This window comes from Montipora capricornis, chromosome 3 (genome assembly GCF_036669925.1).
Source record: "Montipora capricornis isolate CH-2021 chromosome 3, ASM3666992v2, whole genome shotgun sequence".
NCBI lineage: Eukaryota > Metazoa > Cnidaria > Anthozoa > Scleractinia > Acroporidae > Montipora > Montipora capricornis.
In genome coordinates, this window is record NC_090885.1 from 59,447,480 (window position 1) to 59,467,479 (window position 20,000).

A 20,000-nucleotide genomic window follows, 5' to 3' on the forward strand; every position below is an offset into this window, starting at 1 on the left:
CGGCAACGATGGCAACGATGGCGTTCGATTACGAATTGTCCGCGTTTTCGAAAAAACATCACTATTTATTTGAATTTTGGCAAATTTTTGTCCAACAGGATGGCTTAACCTCGTACCCAGGACCTCTCTCTTAATTCTTGCCTCAGTGGGATGGCTAACCCGCCCGCCCTACTCTTGGCGGAAAAAAGTCCTGGGAACGAGGTTGGCGGAAAAAGACCCGCTAGTCGAGTCGAAGGCAATGACTCAGTCTTCCGACTTTCGTAGCGTTCTCTTGGACCTTGAAAAAATTCTTCTAGATCTCTGTATCTACCAGTGCAACGGAGGAGAAAGAAAGTGCTGACTTTCAAGACTTTATTTAACGAGGCTAACATATTTACTGGTGACCTAGTAGTTTTCATATGGCCTCTACCTGAACGAATTGGAATTTAATTTAGGTGATGGAATTCCCGGTTTGTGTTCTAACTCTTCTAGCATGTGGTAGACCTGGTTGGATTAGCTTGAAGGGCTTCATGAGTGAATGAGACCACAAAAAATAAAAATACAGCCAGTGTGGCGAAAAGCCCGAGTTAGAGTTTTTCGGTCCCTCTGATTGTCAGGTGTCCATCAAATGCTGTTGTGATGTGTGTAAGGGCCAAATGCTAGCTCATGAACAAGAAATGAAATGATCATTTGCACAATACATGAATTTACCTTTATAGAGACCACTTTCATAAATGTTGACCTCCTTTATATTCTTTTGCATTTATGTGAATTAGACCTACTGCCCACCCTTCCAGCAGAGCCTTTCTTAACTCGACGAGAAAGAAATCGTGTAAAGTCTTTATTGAGTATGCGTGAGCCGTTGCTTGGAGACAGAGTGAAACCCAGGCCAAGCCTCGATCACACTCCTAGACGCCATATTGATTTTTGTACTGAAGGCTGGCCGTTGGCAAAACCCGGATCGGATCGGATCGGACCGGACCGGATCGGATCGGATTGGATCGGATCGGATCGGATCGACAAAACCCGGACTGGTTCAATATCAAAATTCCTGCCAATAGACACATGAAATCCCTGGGTCACCAGTTAAGGTTACTTCCCACCTTCACGGGTGTCCTTCCGGAAAACGTTCCTACTTGCGTTTCAATAAAATCATAGCAAACTATACATCAGAAGAAAGCTTAATAAATGTGGACAGTTTGTGTATGCAAGGGCCATCTGAACAAAGTACAAGTGCCGGATCTTGGGAGATGTGACCAGCAAATAATATTTAGACTAAAAACAAAATAATTATGCAAGGCTGGTTGTACGGCTGTGAGGATATATAGTTTTTGTTTGACCAATATTTCGTCAGGTACGGCCCGACTTCTTCAGGGAGTTATGTACGAGTTATGATTTAACTCCCTGAAGGAGTCAGGCCGTGCCTGACGAAAATTGGTCAAACAAACACTATATATCCTCACAGCCGTAAAACCAGCCTTGCATACTTATTTTGTTTTTAGTCTTAATAAACGTAGTTTACGCCAACAGATATAGTGTAACCGAGTTTTCCTTTTATTGTCAGGAGCCGGTAAGACGTGAGACCACCGAGAGTTCTTCTAATTAATTTATCGGGTATCGGATGCCGCTTCACGAGCAAAATGACTTCACAGTGTTGTTATTCACAAGCCATCAATCAACGAAATTGTCTCAGGCGTTTTCGATATTCTGATTGGTTGTTTAGATAACCGCATCTAAGGTTGGAGTAGCCAAAAATATGCGAGGTATGTTGTGTAAATGGACGCCATGAGAAATTATTCTAAATATCGGAATCTCCTGACAAGCTTTTGTTGATTGATGGCTTGTGAATAACAACACTGTGAAGTCATTTTGCTCGTGAAGCGGCATCCGATACCCGATAAATTTAACAGAAGAACCCTCGGCGGTTTCACGTCTTACCGGCGCCAATTCTAACACTTACCAAAAGAAAAACTCGCTAAAGCAGTATATTTATCGTAAACTACATTTACTAAGCTTTCTTCTGATGTATAGTTTGTTATGATTTTATTGAAACTAACGCGAGTACGAACTTTTTTCCGGAAGGACACCCGTGAAGGTGGGAAGTAACCTTAACTGGTGACCCAGGGATTTCATGTGTCTATTGGCAGGAATTTTAATATTGAACCAGTCCGGGTTTTGTCGATCCGATCCGATCCGATCCGATCCGATCCGGTCCGGTCCGGTCCGGTCCGGTCCGGTCCGGTCCGGTCCGGTCCGATCCGATCCGATCCGATCCGATCCGATCCGATCCGATCCGATCCGATCCGATCCGATCCGGTCCGGTCCGGTCCGGTCCGGTCCGGTCCGGTCCGGTCCGATCCGATCCGATCCGGGTTTTGCCAACGGCCCTGAAGGCTCGATTTTGAACCTTCGCTTTGTCAAAAATATGATGCGCTCGCTGCCTAAACCGGTTTGACCGGAGTGACTAGCCCAGAAACTTGGGCTGCCGTGACTTAAAAAGACTTCACACGATTTCTGCAGATCCTCTCTTGCTCACCCTCTGGTGAGCTTTAAAGAGGCTCTGCTCGCAGGGTGCCTACTGCCCTCATTTTGAAACAAATATTCTTTTGAAATTTGCTCGTCGTAGCGAGGCTAGAAAGGCTTATTAGCATTAAAACAAAAGAATATTTTATTTGCCCTTCATCATGAAAGAGGTCTATTTAAAGGTCTACAAAAGCCTTTTCAGCATCACTGAATACCAAAGCAAACATTTTACCTTGATTTAAATATCGAATATGGTTACATTTCAATTACAACCTTCACACAATTGTAATGTATTTATCCACTGCGTTCATGAGCCGAAGATCAAATGGCATCGCTTACATGAGTGGGCAATCTGATATTAGTAAATGCGCTGACCAGTTAAGTTATCGTTAACAACAAAATGGCGACTACGTTCGGTTGGAAGCGAAAACTTCCTCAAAATGTTGCAAGAAAAAGAGCTGCCTTATTTGATGATAGCAATCAGATTGCAGAAAACGATGAAAACGGACCATATGAAGAGGACTGGCGTGTTCTTTTGGTAAAGAGAAGCGGAATACTTAGTATCGAAGACAGCCTAATTAAAAGTAAGAGGCTTGAAGACGAAGGAGTTTCTCTTGCAGAAGAACAACGGTAAGCTAGACATGTGTTAAGCACATTATTTTTATGTACCATTCGCTTGTACAATATTTTTAGTACATTACTGGTTACTTAAAGCTTAATCTAGCTCAGCTGTAAATCTGTTCTTGTTAAGCTACGGCAGTTTTCGGCAAGATTTCCGTACAGGTCCCTACTTCATTATGCATACGGTCCTTTGTTTCAAGAAAACAATAGCGATAACAATAGACGCCCTTTGGGAGTGTAGCGCTTTGTTTGGTCTTCTTAGAGGTTTTTTTTCTAAGTCTATATGGACTTAAATAAAATCGGTAAAATTTTTGACTGAAATACGGAAAATCGAACATTTTCAACTTAATTTTTGCACTTTTCTAGCAATTTTAGCCATTTGTCAATTTTAAAATAAGCGAAAGAAGTGGAATTTTAAGAAATCTTTGTACATATACGGTTCAGATTCTCATGTACAAAACAAACGGACCAAATAAAAGTTTGCAGCAATTGAATGCCTACCTTCTTTTTGCTCGTAAAATTGTCCTTCGTTTCTCTGTCAATTCACCAAAGCACTGCAAAGTGTGGGTTTGTTTTCTTTCCTGTATAATGTACGGCTCTTTTCGCCGAATCACGAGCAGTGCATAGAGAGGGCTCTTTATCGCACATTGTACAAATCAGCGATATGCTCAATGATGTTTCCGAATGGATCACTTTTGTTTTGCTGACGCCACAACCACTCCTGTAGGTAGCTTTCAAACAGATTCACGGATGTTCCTGCACGAGGCATACTTCGTTTTACTCCCCACCATGTATTTTCAATGCGCTGCGTGTGGGCAAGCGTGTCTGGGTCAACGAAGTTTAGGCGATGGTTAACTCTGAGATGATGATAGCCCTCGTCTTGTAGGCAATCGTAAGCTTTCCACATGTCGCTCATCACGCGTGTTCCAGGCAATATTTGAGCGCGGATAATTGGCAAGAGTGTCTCTTTATCCCTGCGCTCTACCGGGACAAGGAAGCAGGCCTTGGTTTCCCGGCAAATGCCACCAAAGACCCACTGTCCTTCGATGTAGCGACCTTTGTGATACTTCATCTTGGACTCATCAATCTCAACAGTTGTACCAGGACCGCCTATTGGCCTCGCATGTTGTTTCATTATTCTATCTGCACAAACCTCCCGGCAATAGTTATACCAATCTATCACCGTTTCTGTCGAGGTGGTTTCTTCATCTAACGCGGTTTCGTGCACTGCTTGTGTTGTGGTGAATTTATGCGCCCAAGCGTAAGTTAGGGCTAATATTTTTTCAAGGGAAAGCTTACTACCAGAGAACCATGACTTCTGGCGGATTGAAGCTTGTCCATTGCAGTTTTTTCTAGAGCATCGCCAAACAAATCCATCCCCCGATGCAGTTCGTCTTTGCCATTTGAGTGCGTTTCCGCACTCAGGTTTAGGGCATTTCATTGACGACGAGAGTAGATTGTGCTCTTTGCACCACTCTATGCTCCGCTCGTGATCGGCTAAAAGTCGGGATAGTTTCCATAAGTTTATATTTGATTCTTGAGAGGCGGCCATCAAGTTTCAAAATTCACAGTTTGCTGAAAAAGAGGGGTTAACGTCGACTCAAAGAAAATATATTGCAATAAATCGTGCATAAAAAATTTCCCATATAGGATGCCCCAATCACAAGGAGGTATACTCTTCCGTGTAGTGCTCTTTAAGTGTGCAGCACGGGGGATGAAAAAACAAGCAATTCAGACATTCACAGATATGCTCGATTAACGTCCAAAAGAATTTGACTGGGTTCAACCTTAAGCCTAAAGGGTTACGGTTAGCATTATTAAGGGGTGACGTTGTTTCAAAAGAAGCAAAATCAGTGCATTTATTGGTGGTCGGCACGGCACGCGTATATAATTACTTATCATTGTTATGTAAATTGTCGTCCAGAATTCCAAAGAAATATCATTATCAAGGTGTGAATTAGCAACTTGACACGTTAGCTCAGTGGTCTAGAAGAGGGACAAGTAATCCAGAGGTTTACAGTGATACGGAGTTCAAGGCAGACTGCGAGAGACTTCGAAAAAAGGACAGAAAAAGCCGAGCGGGATCTGGAGAAGACAGACAGGACAAAGGAATCGAAAGAGGAAAGCTGGGACGAAAAGAAAGAGAGACGTTGTGAGCAAAAAGGGCAAAGAAAAGAGAGAGGGTGAAAAAAGAGAGGGAGCGAGCGAGAGAGAGAGAATGAGATCCACTTTTGATCATCCCGTAAGTACAAATTAGCCATGTATATATTCGATTCCCTTGGGTATACGCATTGTTCTAGAAAACAATAGCGCGAATGAATAATTAATATATTCTGCATGCATAATGAAGTAGGGACCTGTACGGAAATCATTCCCAGTTTTCTTATGAGAATTTAGTTTAGTCTAATGCATGCACTGACGCTGTAAGGTCTCAGTGGTTTTCTATGGTTGCAGACAGGTTGCCATGTTTGGAAAGCACATATTAACAGTCTATAATTGGCTGATCATGTATCAATTGCGTATCGTGTATTTGCTATTTGGATATGCTCAAATGCAATTTAATACCGATGTTCTCGTGACGTCACCCATTGTTATTAATATGCCAACCAGAACGTAATTTGCTGTTGAAACAATGACTTCTTTTCTCTGGTGCGCCTTTCCAGTCAATCTTCAAACAGCTTGATTGTGTAATGCATCTATTACATTTCTGTTGTGTAATTCTTATTAACTTTCTTTGTGCTTTTTTATTTTGTTTTGGTGTATTTTACATCTCCTCCCATAAATTTAAATATAAGTGTTTAGCACATTTATTCTTTTTTTGCCCTTTTTAGACTTAAGGACTATTTGAGACCCTGCGTACTTGTAGACCAATAAGTACTCATCAGTTTGAAATAGTATTTTTAGGGTAGTCCATCAGGGTAGTCAATGGGCTAGGGGATAGTGTTTTGTCCACCACCCAGAAATTGAAACAAAAATGCTTAGCCAGAGCAAAGTTAAACCAACAATGTGGAACGGTTTATTTATGGCATTTTCACACTATGGCACGTAGATAAACAGGAAATCAACCTGTTCATTGCACAAACTAACAACTTCAAGCTAACTATAAAGTTAATTGCTTAAATTTCAGAAAAGGAGATCACTTTCCTAGAATGACAACAGTATACAAAGGAAAACGATTTGAAAAAGAATCTGTTCTCCATATCAAAACATATCATCAGCCGACTGAAACCTTGCAATACACGGATTGAAGCGATCATGTGTTGCATACTTAATTAGAATGAAAACAAAAATACAGCACAAATATAAATACACATAGAAAACGAATATAAAATAAAAGGAGCAAAAAAATAATAAATGTGCTTAACACATATTTAAATTATTGACAGGAAAGGCATGCCATACTTTTCTTCCGTGGTTGGCAAATTTGAATGTGAAAAGAAATGTGACATTAATGTTTGTAAACAAGAGATGTAGATAAATGACAGTGAAATGGGAAAGAAATATTTCAAATCAAGGAAAACATTTGGCCAAGTCAAGCTTCAGTCTTTAGTGGCAGTCTAAAACACACATCACAGGTCACTGTACAATTTGTCACTGTGCCACAGATAAATAAAAGGAACCTTTTGGCTTAGTTGTTCATCAGTAGAGCAGGGACTTCTAGTCTTGATCTGTGGAATGAGGCCTGTGTTTTAGACTTGCCTTGTCTTTAGCGTTGCTGACTTTGAATTCCTCTGAACCTGGTGTAGTACTCTAGCCACTGGAAAATGGTGTCTCTAGCTGAAAAAAGCCACGAGATTTACTTTACAAATTCACTTCATGTTTGTTTTTCTGAATACAGTTGGACCTCGATTACCCAGACTTCTTCTCTGATCCCAATTTTTTCATGAATCAAGGCTGTTGCCTAACAGGAGCCCGGTAGCCTGGGGCTCCCAAAGAATAGCTCTGGGCTCCTTAATTTTTCACAGCAACACCTTTCACTTCATATGTTGGGCTCCTAAGTTCTCAGCGTTTAGCTCTGAGGGCCCCTTTAAAATTTTCTTAGGCAGCAGCCTTGTGAATATTTATTAGTCATGATCAAGATCCATAGCCATATTCTTTTCAAACTACAGCATTGAAAAGTGAAGTAAAGGCGAGTTTGTTTCGCTTGCAAAAGCAAAAGCAGCGCTTGCACCCGTGGTAACAAATGAAGAACTTTCGAATGAGTTCTGATTGGCTTAGAGTTGATTTGTTGCTGAGTGAAATTTCACGCTCTATTGGCTCGTTCAGTGTGGTATGCAAAATAAACAAGCTATACGGCATCAGGAATGTTTATTCGTGATCATCATGTCCTTGAAGCGTAAGCAATCTGTTTTTTCAATAAAAGATAAACAGTCTATAATTTTGCGATTAGAGAAAGGAGAAAAATCTAACAATTTGTTAGCTGAATATGGCATTAGGAAGCGGCAGATATCTGATATCTGCAAGAACAAGGAAAAGATCATGAAGTTTGCCGACATGTGGACATGTATTCACAACGGACAGTGAAGGTGTAGACCATATTGTTTTCCAAACAATTTGCAAATGTTTTGTTTCACGATTAAATGTTGCTTTCTTAATATAATCAGTTTTTGTTCCTCATTGATATTGATATTCTCGATTATCCGGACCCTCGATTATCTTGACTATTTTGTCTAGTCCCAACGAGTCCGTATAATCGAAGTTCGACTGCAATTATTGTAGGTGTTATAATATTAAAATTTGAACTGTAATTTAAGGTACTGGGAAGCCATCACAAGATTCACAAGATGGAATGAAGCAATAGCGTTAACACCCTTTTTAACCAACATTGGATTGGGGGGAGGGGGTAAAGTGGGAAGAATGTAATCTTTATCGCACAGACAAATTAGCGCGTCACATTTTCCCAACGAGTTTTGTCCAAGATTGTAGATCGTTTATCAACTGGAGCCAAAAGTTCCGACAGCGTACGGATTCCTCAAGGCGTTTTCAGATGTGATCGATGGAGCTTTGACAGCCCATACATATTTAATCACCGAGCATAACAGTTCCAAAGAAATTGATCATTTTATTTTAAGTACATATTCGAGGGGAGGGATAAGACTTTCAAATTTCATTTACTTGCACACAGGCAAAGAAACATTGAGACCTTTGTTAACACTTTAATGCATGCAAAGTCTTTTACATCAAGACATACCAGTCATGGTATAAAATATGAAGCAATTCATGCCTATGTGAAATAAATGAACAATAGATCAATGCCTGTGCAAGTGTTCAGAAGTGGTCTTGTTGTTTATCAATTGAAAAAGAACCAGTGCTGGCCTGCTCACCAGATGGAAAAGTCTTCGATACAGGCAGCACAAACCCATTTGGTTTGCTTGAAGTTAAATGCCCAGAGACAAAGTTTCTTTAACTCCATTAGAGGCTTGCTCTGATCCGAACTTCACAGGAGCAAAGTGGTGTGACTGTGGTGTTCACAAAGAAAGGCCTGTCGGTCGAAAGAATTGCCTTTGATCACCAGTACTGGCATGATCTGGAAAGAAAACTTCTGCTCCACTACTATGAACATTTCATTGATTTTGCTGCTGCTGAAATGCTTTAATTAAGGGCTATGATTTATGTTTTGAAATTTAAGTGTTATACAGCAACTGAGTGAATTTGTACAGGCAAACTCCCATTCAGCTTATGTATTAATGCTCCTCCCCCAACCCCCCCCCCCCCCCCCTTCAAAAAAAAATGGCAATGAACCCTTAACACTCATGAGCATCACTTGAACAAGATATTAAAATGTGATGCATTCATTATTATGATAAACAACAACAGTTTTAAATGTGAACAACTACAGGGAAGATATCTGTTTACAAACATTGCTTTTGCTATTCAAATGTGCCAACCACAGGAACTATGAAAGACCCTTTGTTTCGACAGCCAAGGAGGCTCTGGTTGGCACATTAATGACAATTGGTGACGTCAACGATATCTTCCCTATTCTACGATCTCGCTTACCCATATATGGCTAGGTCACGATAGTGGACTTCGGACTACGGACTACGGACTACGGAATTGAACTAGATATTGACCAAGATAATGTAACAATTTTTTTTTAAGAAATTCGGCTAAAATTCCTTCGAACAAAGTGTAGGCTACCAGTAGCCTCTTGTTTCTTTAGCATCAGGGCAACAAAGATGCGCTTAAAATAAAAAATGGTTTGAACCCAGGAGTTTCATACCTTGGTGGAATTTGATCGTCCGCGTAAAAGGAGTCCGAGGAAGGACTGTTGGCAGTGACTGACGTTTCGAAGACCTGAGTGGAAATTATCTTCAGCCGTGTGACGCTTTGAAATTCAAAGGAATGTAGTGATACTCTGCTCTGTGTTGTGATCGTTTCCGTTGTTGTGGCTGAAATATTCATGCAAAATATCGAGGAACAAGCCCCAAGCACACACTACCCTTCTGGCTACGTTACGTTGATGATAATAACACGGCAATACACAGACCAAGTTAAAGAATTCCACCAACGCCTTAATTAACAAACAAAACGCTAACATCCAGTTCACCAAAGAGATCGTAAAAAACGGTAAAATACCTCAGTTTTCTAGACTGCTTTGTTACACGTAACAGGAATTATCAGCCTACGTACCTTTTTACAGACTATTGTACCAAACATCTTACAATCCCACGACACACAAAGTGACCACTCCTCTATACCGAAACCTTGACGAAGGGAGCACAAGTAGTTTGTGACTCAAACGACAGTTTAGCTAGCGAAACTAATTTTGAGTACTAAAACAACGTTTTTACTGAGGAAGAACAACTAAAGCACAGATTTCGTCAAACGCAACACACACAGCAGACAAAATGACAACAGTCCTAACACGTCAACCGTTACCGTGGAACAACGACAATACCGTACATAAGAGGGACTTCCAAAACAATCGCACGCATACAACCTTACAACATACGCGTTGCTTACTGACCAATACTGAACGACTTTACGACGCTTGCCGCTATGTCAAAGACAAACGGATGACCCCAAGGACAGACCGAGAGCAGTATACAAGATCACATACTGCGATTGCCAGGCCATATACATGCCAGGAACTTAGTGATACACGACTTAGTTACAAATCACAAACGAGCGACGAAGAACGGTGATCTCAATAATAATATGGCTGAACACTGTTCAAAAACAAAATACACTATAAACAGTCTTACTCCCTTATAAGGGCTTAATGGGGACGTGCGGCCAGCCAGGGTATGTTTTTCGGGATTTTTGTCTTGAACAGGGTATCGAATTTATCATTTTTTGTCTTGAACAGGGTATCGATTTATCAATTTTTGTCTTAAACTGGGTTAAATGTCTTAAACAGGGTATCAAAAATCGAAAGTCTGTCCTAAACAGAGTAGGAAAATCAGCGATATTTGTCTTAAACAGGGTCAGGGTATGACGGACCGCGCCACACCTCCCCACCCAGGGATATATTGAATCCCCCCCCCCCGGGAGATAGAGATGGAGGTTCCTGTTGACGGCTCCTGATGACAAGCTACATGAAACCGTTGCCAACCTCTACCGCGATTACTTAACAGAAAATATAAGCTACACACAACTTTTTCCTCTCAGCTTAAAAACCTACTGCGACCTTCACTTACAAACCAGATCCTAATGCATCAATCACCATTCACCATCCTCACAACAAATCACGTTACTTTTTCCTACCTATCACAACACAGAACAGAGCATCACTACATTCGTTTGAATTTCAAACCGTCCCTTGACTCTGAAGATGACTTCCAGTCGGGTTGTTGAAACATTAGTCACTACCAACAGTCCATCTCAGGACTCCTTTCACCCAAATGATCAAATTTCATCGAGGTATAAAGATGCCCTTGGAATGAAAGAAGAGGTCACAATAGAGCCTTGAATGGCCTGTGCAGCAAACGTTACTCTCCGAAAAGGTTTTTCAGCGAGTCAGTAGTGGTTTCCTGCATGCCTTGAAAACTTAAGAAAAATTATAAGAGATTAGTGCAGCATTTTAAAATCTCTACTCTCAAATTTGCAGCGACCTCAGATTGGAGAAATCTACAGCGACCTCGTTCCCGGGGTCCTCTCTCTTCCTCCCTCGAGAAAGTACACTGGTTGCGGCTGCTCACGTGTCCATGTGTCCAAATCCAATCCGCACTGAGGGTGGTCGTCGACTTAATTTTGATATCCGTAAAATACAGTTCTGTGTTTGGAAGGGAGATACCACTTGTTTTTCTTTACCAAATGTCGCTCACGTTCTTAAGTAGACTTCAAGTTGCGCTTCTTTGGGCTCGCTATACAGACGTTATTTTGAAACTACAATAAGTAATTTGTCGGGAGCCGAACACGACACGAACTGGTATCAACGGGCATAGAGGATTAACAGATCTTTTTTGGAGTTCGTTTTAGATTAATAGACATTTCCGCGCCAAGCGTTGTTTAATTTCTACTCCCTACTGAGCTCAGTAGATGAGATCAGTGGAGACAAAAATGTAACCATAGTTCCCCCCCCCACCCCCTTCAATTATCTTTCTGGAATCTGCAAAAATCTAGCAGACACGTCAACAGCCTCAACCAGGGTACTTTCTTGAGTGGGGAAGAGACAGGACCCTGGCCGAACGAAGTTGTAGTTTACATTAGGTCGTTGGGATCACAATACGATGAACTGGGTGATGTCTTCAAATGGAGCGGAAAGTCTTTTGCAGTGGCATCATTGAGTTCGCACTCTCCTTCATCCTTTCCTGGCTCAGGGTTGAAGTTAATTGATTTGCACATTGGGTTGTTGAGACATAGAAACGCGCAATAGATTATTGAAGGTGTCTGCCTTCTGTTGATCGTGTGATGTACAAGAATCTTTTGCTCGTGCAAGGTAAAGATCTGTTTCCTTTCCATTGCGATTTTGCCTGATGATGAACAAAAAAAAATTACAGTGGATTACGTTGTTAGTGTCAGGCGCATAACACTTCAAGATAATTGTGTCACTGCGTATTAAAAACGACTAAGGGCCAACATTCCAAACGTAAGCTTTTCAATCTACTTCTTTCAAATCGGAGGATACTAGAATTTGGGACTTGCTAACCAGTCAAGCATGTGCCTCGTAAACTTTGCTATCACCCACCCACTTCCTCTGCTCGCTTCTAAGCTAAAAGAAATTTATGTTCAAACATAAAGACGCGCTTGGTATACCTTATGCAAATGCGAAACAATTTTAAATTAATTTACCGTGGGAGGACACAATAAGAAATGTCTGTGATATTATTGTACAAGATGCTGTTTGAAAAAAAGGAGGGCGTAGCAACTTTTCTTATGATGCGTCAACGCCGGAGTTTAAGATGTTTAAAAAATATCGGTCGATGGCAAGGATGGACAATGCCACGTTATCACTCATGGGCTTTTGGTAGTAATATAGTAGCCTGTCCTCGTTACCAGGTGCTTGTAGTGGTCCTTTGGTGAAGGACATGCATTTGGCTAATGCCAGTTCCAAAATTCAAATAAACTAGGAGCGAGCCGGACTTCAACCGTTTTAAATGTTAAGAAACAGCTTTAAAATCATGAGACCCTTTGCAAGAAAGATCAAATTAAAATTAGCCAGTTTACCAAGTGTGAGGTTGGAATAGTTTGATTGCAACCAACAGGTAAGATTTTACAAGCCAGGAAAATGAGAGTGTATTGTTAAGAGACGCCATATCTTAGAGTCGGTTAAGCACATTTGTATGGAATACGGAAAACCAGTTTCGGCAACTCAGAGCCCATTTTATCACTCATGATCAATTTAGCTTAGTCTAACTTCGTTAATTGACTTATTTTTATTTAATCTTTCCGGTGGTGAGGTTGAATTTTTGAGATTAATGTAATACGGACAATGTCGACATTGGTCAGAGTGCATTCTTCTTTAGTGAACGAGTTATAGGGTGAGCGCATCTATGCCGTCTATGTTACTCCCAATGATCTCTTGGAAGAGCAATTTAGATTACTTACCTTGTTCCCTGGAGCATGGGGAAAATGTAAATTTGCAAGCGTATTCGCAATACATATAACAAGGCGTAACCTTCCACTTGCCGTTGCCTCCCAAAAAATAAACGCAATCATCCAGTCCGTAATCATTGTCCGGCTCGCCAGCTTCCCAGTTTGTTTAAGCCAGAGGGCAACCGTCCGACCAAACAAATGTTCCCTCAATATTTGAGTCATTTAGGCCGATAAAAATGTTTTTGCTGCCTGAGATATTGCGGATAAATTCATTCTCTTGAAAGCTATGTATGGACACCAGCTCTGCTCCCTCTTGTTTGCACATTGCAGAAGCATCTGAGACTGTAGCCAGGATGTTTGAAACTTTGTAACAGGCTTGATTCCACTCGTGCCAACCGACTTTGCAGAGGATCGATATTACGTGCCTAGGAAAAATCACTGAGGAAAGAATATACATTGAATGAGTTGAAAATTTTATCTGCGCGGAGCACCATGGGTAAGAAAATATGGTAACCCATCTGTGCGAGAGAATTTTGTTTCGGTCTCCGTACGACCGTACCACCACCCACCCCTCCATGTATACCAATGTGAAACTGTGTGGTGCAACCCGCGTTTTTTGGCGGGAAGTTGCTTCAATAATAATAATAATAATAATAATAATAATAATAATAATAATAATAATAATGATAATGATAATTATTATTATTATTATTATTATTATTATTATAACCAATACTTGTATACTTGTGCCCTAGTTTACAGCCTACATCTTTGATATTGGACGTCCATGTTTTGGTCAATTGACACCTGTCAAAACCAAGTATCCGCTGACCAGCATCACGTGACCATATCGCGGGCTCAAGTTTAGAGCTCATCGAGGTCAGCTTTTTTTAAAATTGACCGCAGGCCAGGAAATGAGTTTTGATTGGATCTTAGGCTCAAGCCAGGTTAACTTTTTGTAAGAATAAATAACCCGGGAGCTCAGCTTTTAGGCTTGGCTAAATCTATAAATTAAGTATAGTTCTTGATGCTTTGCTGCAAACTCCCTGTCTTTCGCCAAAGGACCTTCTAGAAAACCTAGGTCTTGACTATTGATAACGTTCTTGTATAAAAATTGCTCAACTTATGTTTTGGAGAAATGATTGTTAAGTTTCAGGGAATTATGGAACACGAGACATAGCCCGGAGTGAATTTGACGTTTTCGCACTCCTGGGGCCTGTTTTCCAAAACTCGCGAGGAGTTTTTAGCCGCAAAATGCAATTTGCAAAAATTGGATCCGCTTGTCTTTTAGGTTAAGGTACAGGGGTGGAGGGGAATGAGGGAACGTGAAATCAGCTCGGCAGAGAGTTTGAGCCACAGGTTACCCAGTATTAATGCTGAATGTGCCTAGAGAACCTCGTCCAGGAAACTCAGGTTAAATTACAAGCATTGTATGAATACCATTGTTAAACGTCAGTCTGACGTCAGGAGCCCGGGCCGGCGCGTCACCTCAAAATATAACTTTGCACTATCGTAAGTTTCTCGTGGTTAGGCCATGTCGTTCGCGTCGTACAAATGTTAACCTGCGATCAAGCATACTTTTCTTGAGACAGGGCGCTAAAAAGTGCGCCACCTTTTCGCACCATGTCTAAGGAAAAGTACGCCTGATCGCAGGTTATACAAATGTGGGCAAAGTATCCTAAAAAATAAATTGGTACCAGCGGTTTCAGAGTAAAAATAGAGAATTATAAATTCACATTTGTGCGCTCGCGTTGTCGTCAAAACTTCAAATTTGGTTATTTCACGTCGTCGTTGTGCAGAGAACCGCAAGAATTTGTGCTAAAATGCGTGCGCACGTGCAGCGCGATTATTTTTCCTCTTTTAACCAATCATATTGTTGTTTCCTGGCTTTCTCGTTGACGACCGCGTCGTAGATCGTAGACTTTCGAAAAGTCCATAGTCTAGATACGCGCGGAACGAAGGACTTTTCATACTTGATTGGCGCCAATTTAGCGACCCAAAAACGGGTCGCTGAGCTAGACCAATCAGAGTAGTCCTCGTGGATCCCAGGGGATAGAGTTGTCAATCAAAATTTGCCACACGCAGTGAAGCGTGATTTTCAAACATGCTACTAAGGCTACCGGATATTCCAAATTACGCGACCGTCAAAGGAAAATAATTGAAGAATATCTGTCTTGCATAGATCTGTTTGTGTCTTCTCAAACCGGAGCTGGGAAAAGTCTGACCTTTGAACTAGTCCCGTACGCTTTTGGTCGTTCACTTGGAGCGGGTGGCAATGCTATCGTCTTCGTAATTCTTCCACTGATTTCACTCACGAAAGATTTGGTCTCTAGCCGGTCGCTATTTAGGAGACAACACATTTAAAATCTTAAGTATAAACGGGTGTCTGGAAGTCCCGAGGCGATTCTCAACGACTATCAACACATTTTTCGTCGAATGGAACAAAAAATTTTAAAATGCATGTGTATTCATCGACGAGAGTCATTGCATCGCTAAATGGTAAGCTTAAGTTTCACTAAGATGTATCTTTTAATCCCGGTCTCCTACACCTGAAGCGTACCTGATCTTTCATGAGTGAAATCAATTGACTTTCTTGACGATTCGAAGCTTTCCCTTACTTGCTAATCTTTCGAATATATTAGTCTTTCGTTTCTATCAGCACAAGTGTTGGTCCAGAAAATACCACTGGAGATCTCATTTCCAAGCGGCGACTCGAGATTCAAAAAAAGCTTTCGTTTTATTTCATCTTTGTTTCAGATACCTTTAGCACAAAGTTAACAAATTTCCTCTTTCGATTTCGTAGAGACAAACATGTTCGACTGTTTTCGTCGGATTGCGCCATCAAGTTCAGGGCTTGCGAATGACGTCATCCCCTTTTTGGCGCGAGACACAAATGAAAACTTTGCAAGCGAGACAAGTCGACCTCTCGCGACTTCGTCGCTCGCTCATTCACTTCGCGTACGAAAAATCACTTCTGGGGTTTTCGTGAGGTCGACTTGTGGCAAGTCTACGTAGATCGTAAAGTCCCTAATAGCGGAGCTCCGCGCGCGGAGCACCATACTTAAGGACGTTCGCGCCCAAAACGTTCCCACGTACAGATTTTTTTAAAACTTGCCACGCAGAAAGGTAATGACCTACTTTTGCCAAAAAGGCAAAAAAAATGGGGGGTCACCGTGCTCGTTTTCGAGATCATGAGGTGCATTTTTAGAAGATTGCGTTACTTTAAGACGATCTTAGCTTACAACTGTCAGCAATAAAAAAACTACATTAGTGAAATTTAGATCAGGTAAACGTACTCAGTTCAACATAACTAATATAACTAAATTAACCTTTGCAGCTGATGTCTTTTTCTGAGGTGAAATAGACCTTGAAAAACGAGACATACTAGTCTAAGAAAGAAAACTTCGGTCGTACGAGAGCATAAAAGGCCAAATATTTGTAACTTCTCACGTACAGATTTTTTTTGTTTTTTGTTAAAATGGACAAAATCAAGAAAGGAAGTGATCTACGGAAAGAAAAACGGGGGTCACCGAGCATTCAAGAGAGTAAAATCGCTGCGAAGTTCTCAAAGCGATTGTTTATTCGCACTGTCACGCCATTGCGTGACATTTCCGAGAAGACCTGGGTCCACAGCTACCCCATGATGCCACATACTTTCGCGTTCTATTCTTGTGGAAAATTTTTACGCCTTTAGCATCGTGTTTACCTGCGTGGTCTGCGATGAATGACGTGTGCGTGACATGCGCGAAAAAATGCGCAGTAGCAATGGGCGCGAACGTCCTTAAGAAAATATGGTAACCCAAAACCGGTAACCCATCGATGTGAGAAAATTTGGCCATGACGTCATGAACGTCCGTACGTACGTACGTCCGTCCGCCCCTTCATGTATGCCAATGTGACCAGTACACGTAACCATATCACGGGCTCAAGTTTAGAGCTCATCCAGGAGGCAATACTCCATTTGACACTAACTAGATTACAGCATACATCTTTGATATTGCACATCAATGTTATGGGACAGGTCTCAAAAACCGCTGATTGGCTAAGGTTGCCTTTCAAGGACGCGTGCGCAAGACGGTAACCACTGACTTATTGTTCACTGGCGAAAAACATGGCTGCCATCGGGTGTTTATCCGATCTCCGTCGATAAAAAAAAAAAAACCTTTTTCAGGCCAGTAAAACGGACGAATGTTTTGACTGCATAGTGCGTTTTATGCCAGCGAGATTCTCTTTTTAGTTGTGGGCCACCGTACTTTTTAGCCAACAGTGCTACGAGGGAAATTTCTTTAACAATTTCAAGATCAACGCGAGTCCAGGTTGCTGTGACAGTGTTTGAGTGGAAATTTGTTTGTGGAGCTTACCGACTAATGGTGTACCATCTTGATTTCAATTCATGCGTTTATCTTTTAAAAAGTGGAGCAAAAAATATATCACTAAATTTCCAAATGGTTTCTCTTTCGACTAAATATTTGCACACTGTTTCCGCGGGGGCCCGCATCTAGCAGAAAATGTTAAGATTTTTGCATTTTTCTTCAAAATTAAGTTGTTAAAATGGCCATTCAAGTGGTCCATGGAGGCAAATTTACTAAGACGGAGGAAAAAAAAGAAATGCATGACGTCCCTGAAAAGTTAGAAATGTACTTCAGTCGTTCAAAGATAAATTTTAAAGTGAATTTAGCACCAATGTCATACATAACATGCCATATAAGCACCTCATATTGGGTACACTAGAAGGAAACCTTTTAGTTGCAATTATATTTTGCTGTAGTCATTTCAAGCAAACGCCAGTCGTTTGCTTCCCTCCAAATTATAGAAATAAACATAGATTAGGTTAACTCTGAATAGCCAAAACAACAATACCGGTATTCCAAGTTGAAAATTTGATTCAGAAATCCAGCTCACTAGCAGGGGGGATTTTACTGTAACAAAATATTACTACAGCTAATAATACACTTTCAACACATTGTAGTGGGTTAATGTGACAACAAAAATAATTAATCAAGAATTGGTTTTATCTTCCAGCAATAAAACAGCAGGAGGATATAAAATTAGGTATCTTCAAAGTTTAGAAAACTTGTTGAAGGTGATTCAGTGCTATTATCCAAAACAAATTTCATGCTGGCCTACTAAATACTTCCAGTGCAATAGATTATTTAACCTCTCTTTGTGGACTCTGGTTGCAACACAGTGGTTTCAATAATTTAAATCCCCTTCCATTAGATTTAACTTTTAAAAAACTCCATAACTTCATATTTATGTAATACTTGTTCAAAGTCATCGAGCAAAAGCATACAAAGCTACATTTGAAAGGGGCGTAATCCCATGTTGGAGTTTTCTGGAGAAGGCTTTCACAGAAATAACTGCTGTTACCTTTCCATATGGAAAAAATATTTCAACATTAGGTGCAATGAATTTTTAGCAATTGCTTTAAAGAATACTAATCATTCCTACCATTTCCAAGGATGAATAAATTAAAGTTGAATGCGGTAAGTGTAAGAAGTAAAAAAAAGTGGCATATTTTTTCAAACTGTAATCTATTTCAGATTCTTGATTTAGTCCCTGGATAGTATTAAACAATGGTGGTAAAGTAAACAAACTGCCCCAAGGGGGGCTCCCTTACAAAAATGACAGGGGTTCTTTTTGTTCCTTTTTGGAGAAAAAAATGTGGATTTGTACAGCCTATGATGCTGAGACCAAACAGCTGGCGGAGTTGCTGCAGTACATTTAAGGCTATCAATCTGAAAAATGACTGGAACTGTAAGACAATTTGGTACACCAGCAAATAACTATTACTTATGAATAATTCAGAAGTAAAAGTTATTTGCCAGCCAATTGTCACTTAAGAACTGGTTCCTCTAAGGGGTCAGATTTCTTTAGCCTACGTCCACAAAACAAGGTTCCGTTACCTTTAAGGGTTGTTTTTAAAAAAAATCCAATAAGTGGCCTGCCATTTTTATAGGGAAAACCCCTCCTGAGCAAACTGCATCCTCATGTTTGGATTCCCATTGATTTAATGATATAGGCAAATTTGTTCTACAATATATACTCAAATACCATTATAGTCTATAGTTTACTCCTCGAGCCACCGGCTTCAACTTTGATACTTTGTTCTAAAAGCCAAAGCAACGCAAAGCAAAGCATGGTGGAGGTGATGATTAATCACTTGTTTTGGTTCAAATGAAGAAAAAGAAAGTCAAACTAACAATAGCACTTAAACCCTTTCACCCCTAAACCGGCCATACTTAGCATTTTACTCTGTCCAACACCAAACGATTTTACTTGTCAATGGGGAATCCCCAGGAGTCAATGGGTTAATCACTCACTAAAAAATGTCCCAATAAAATATTATGTTCCACTAAAGACCAAAACTGTACTAATAATTTGAATTACAGCTAAGGTCTGTCAAATTTCCATCTGAGTTACCTGGCAGCTCTTACAGTACTTCTCAACATAAAGAAAATAAATTCTGTGGACTTAAACATTCCCAAATAGAAATGTTGTATATTCCAAATATTGTTATGTAAACGCTTCAAGATTTACCTGCTTCAGGAACTTCAAATCAATGAATATTTGGAATACTTTTCCTGGACTCCTGCAAACTATGTGCACTTTTTAATGGTTTGCCCTTTAAAAGTAACACTCAGAAATAATAATGCAAATACAACTGAGGCTGTTTTGCCTTATCTACAAGACAAGACAACAATATCCTTTATTCAAACACAATCAATATTAAAGCAATAATACATGCTTGTGGGGTCATGTGCTAACTATAATAAAAATACACTACAGGAAATAAAAGCTTAAAACTAACTATGTGACAGACATAGGATATCTACACATAAGGGATAAGAAAATAAATCAATTGCTATCCAAAGATCTTATTGCAAATACACCAA

General features: G+C 40.4%; 1 pseudogene; it reads right to left on the bottom strand.

Moving 5' to 3' along the window:
* Positions 1–10,619: 10,619 nt before the first annotated feature.
* On the bottom strand, positions 10,620–13,561 carry LOC138040663 (C-type lectin-like; annotated as a pseudogene).
* Between the last annotated feature and the right edge of the window lie 6,439 nt (positions 13,562–20,000).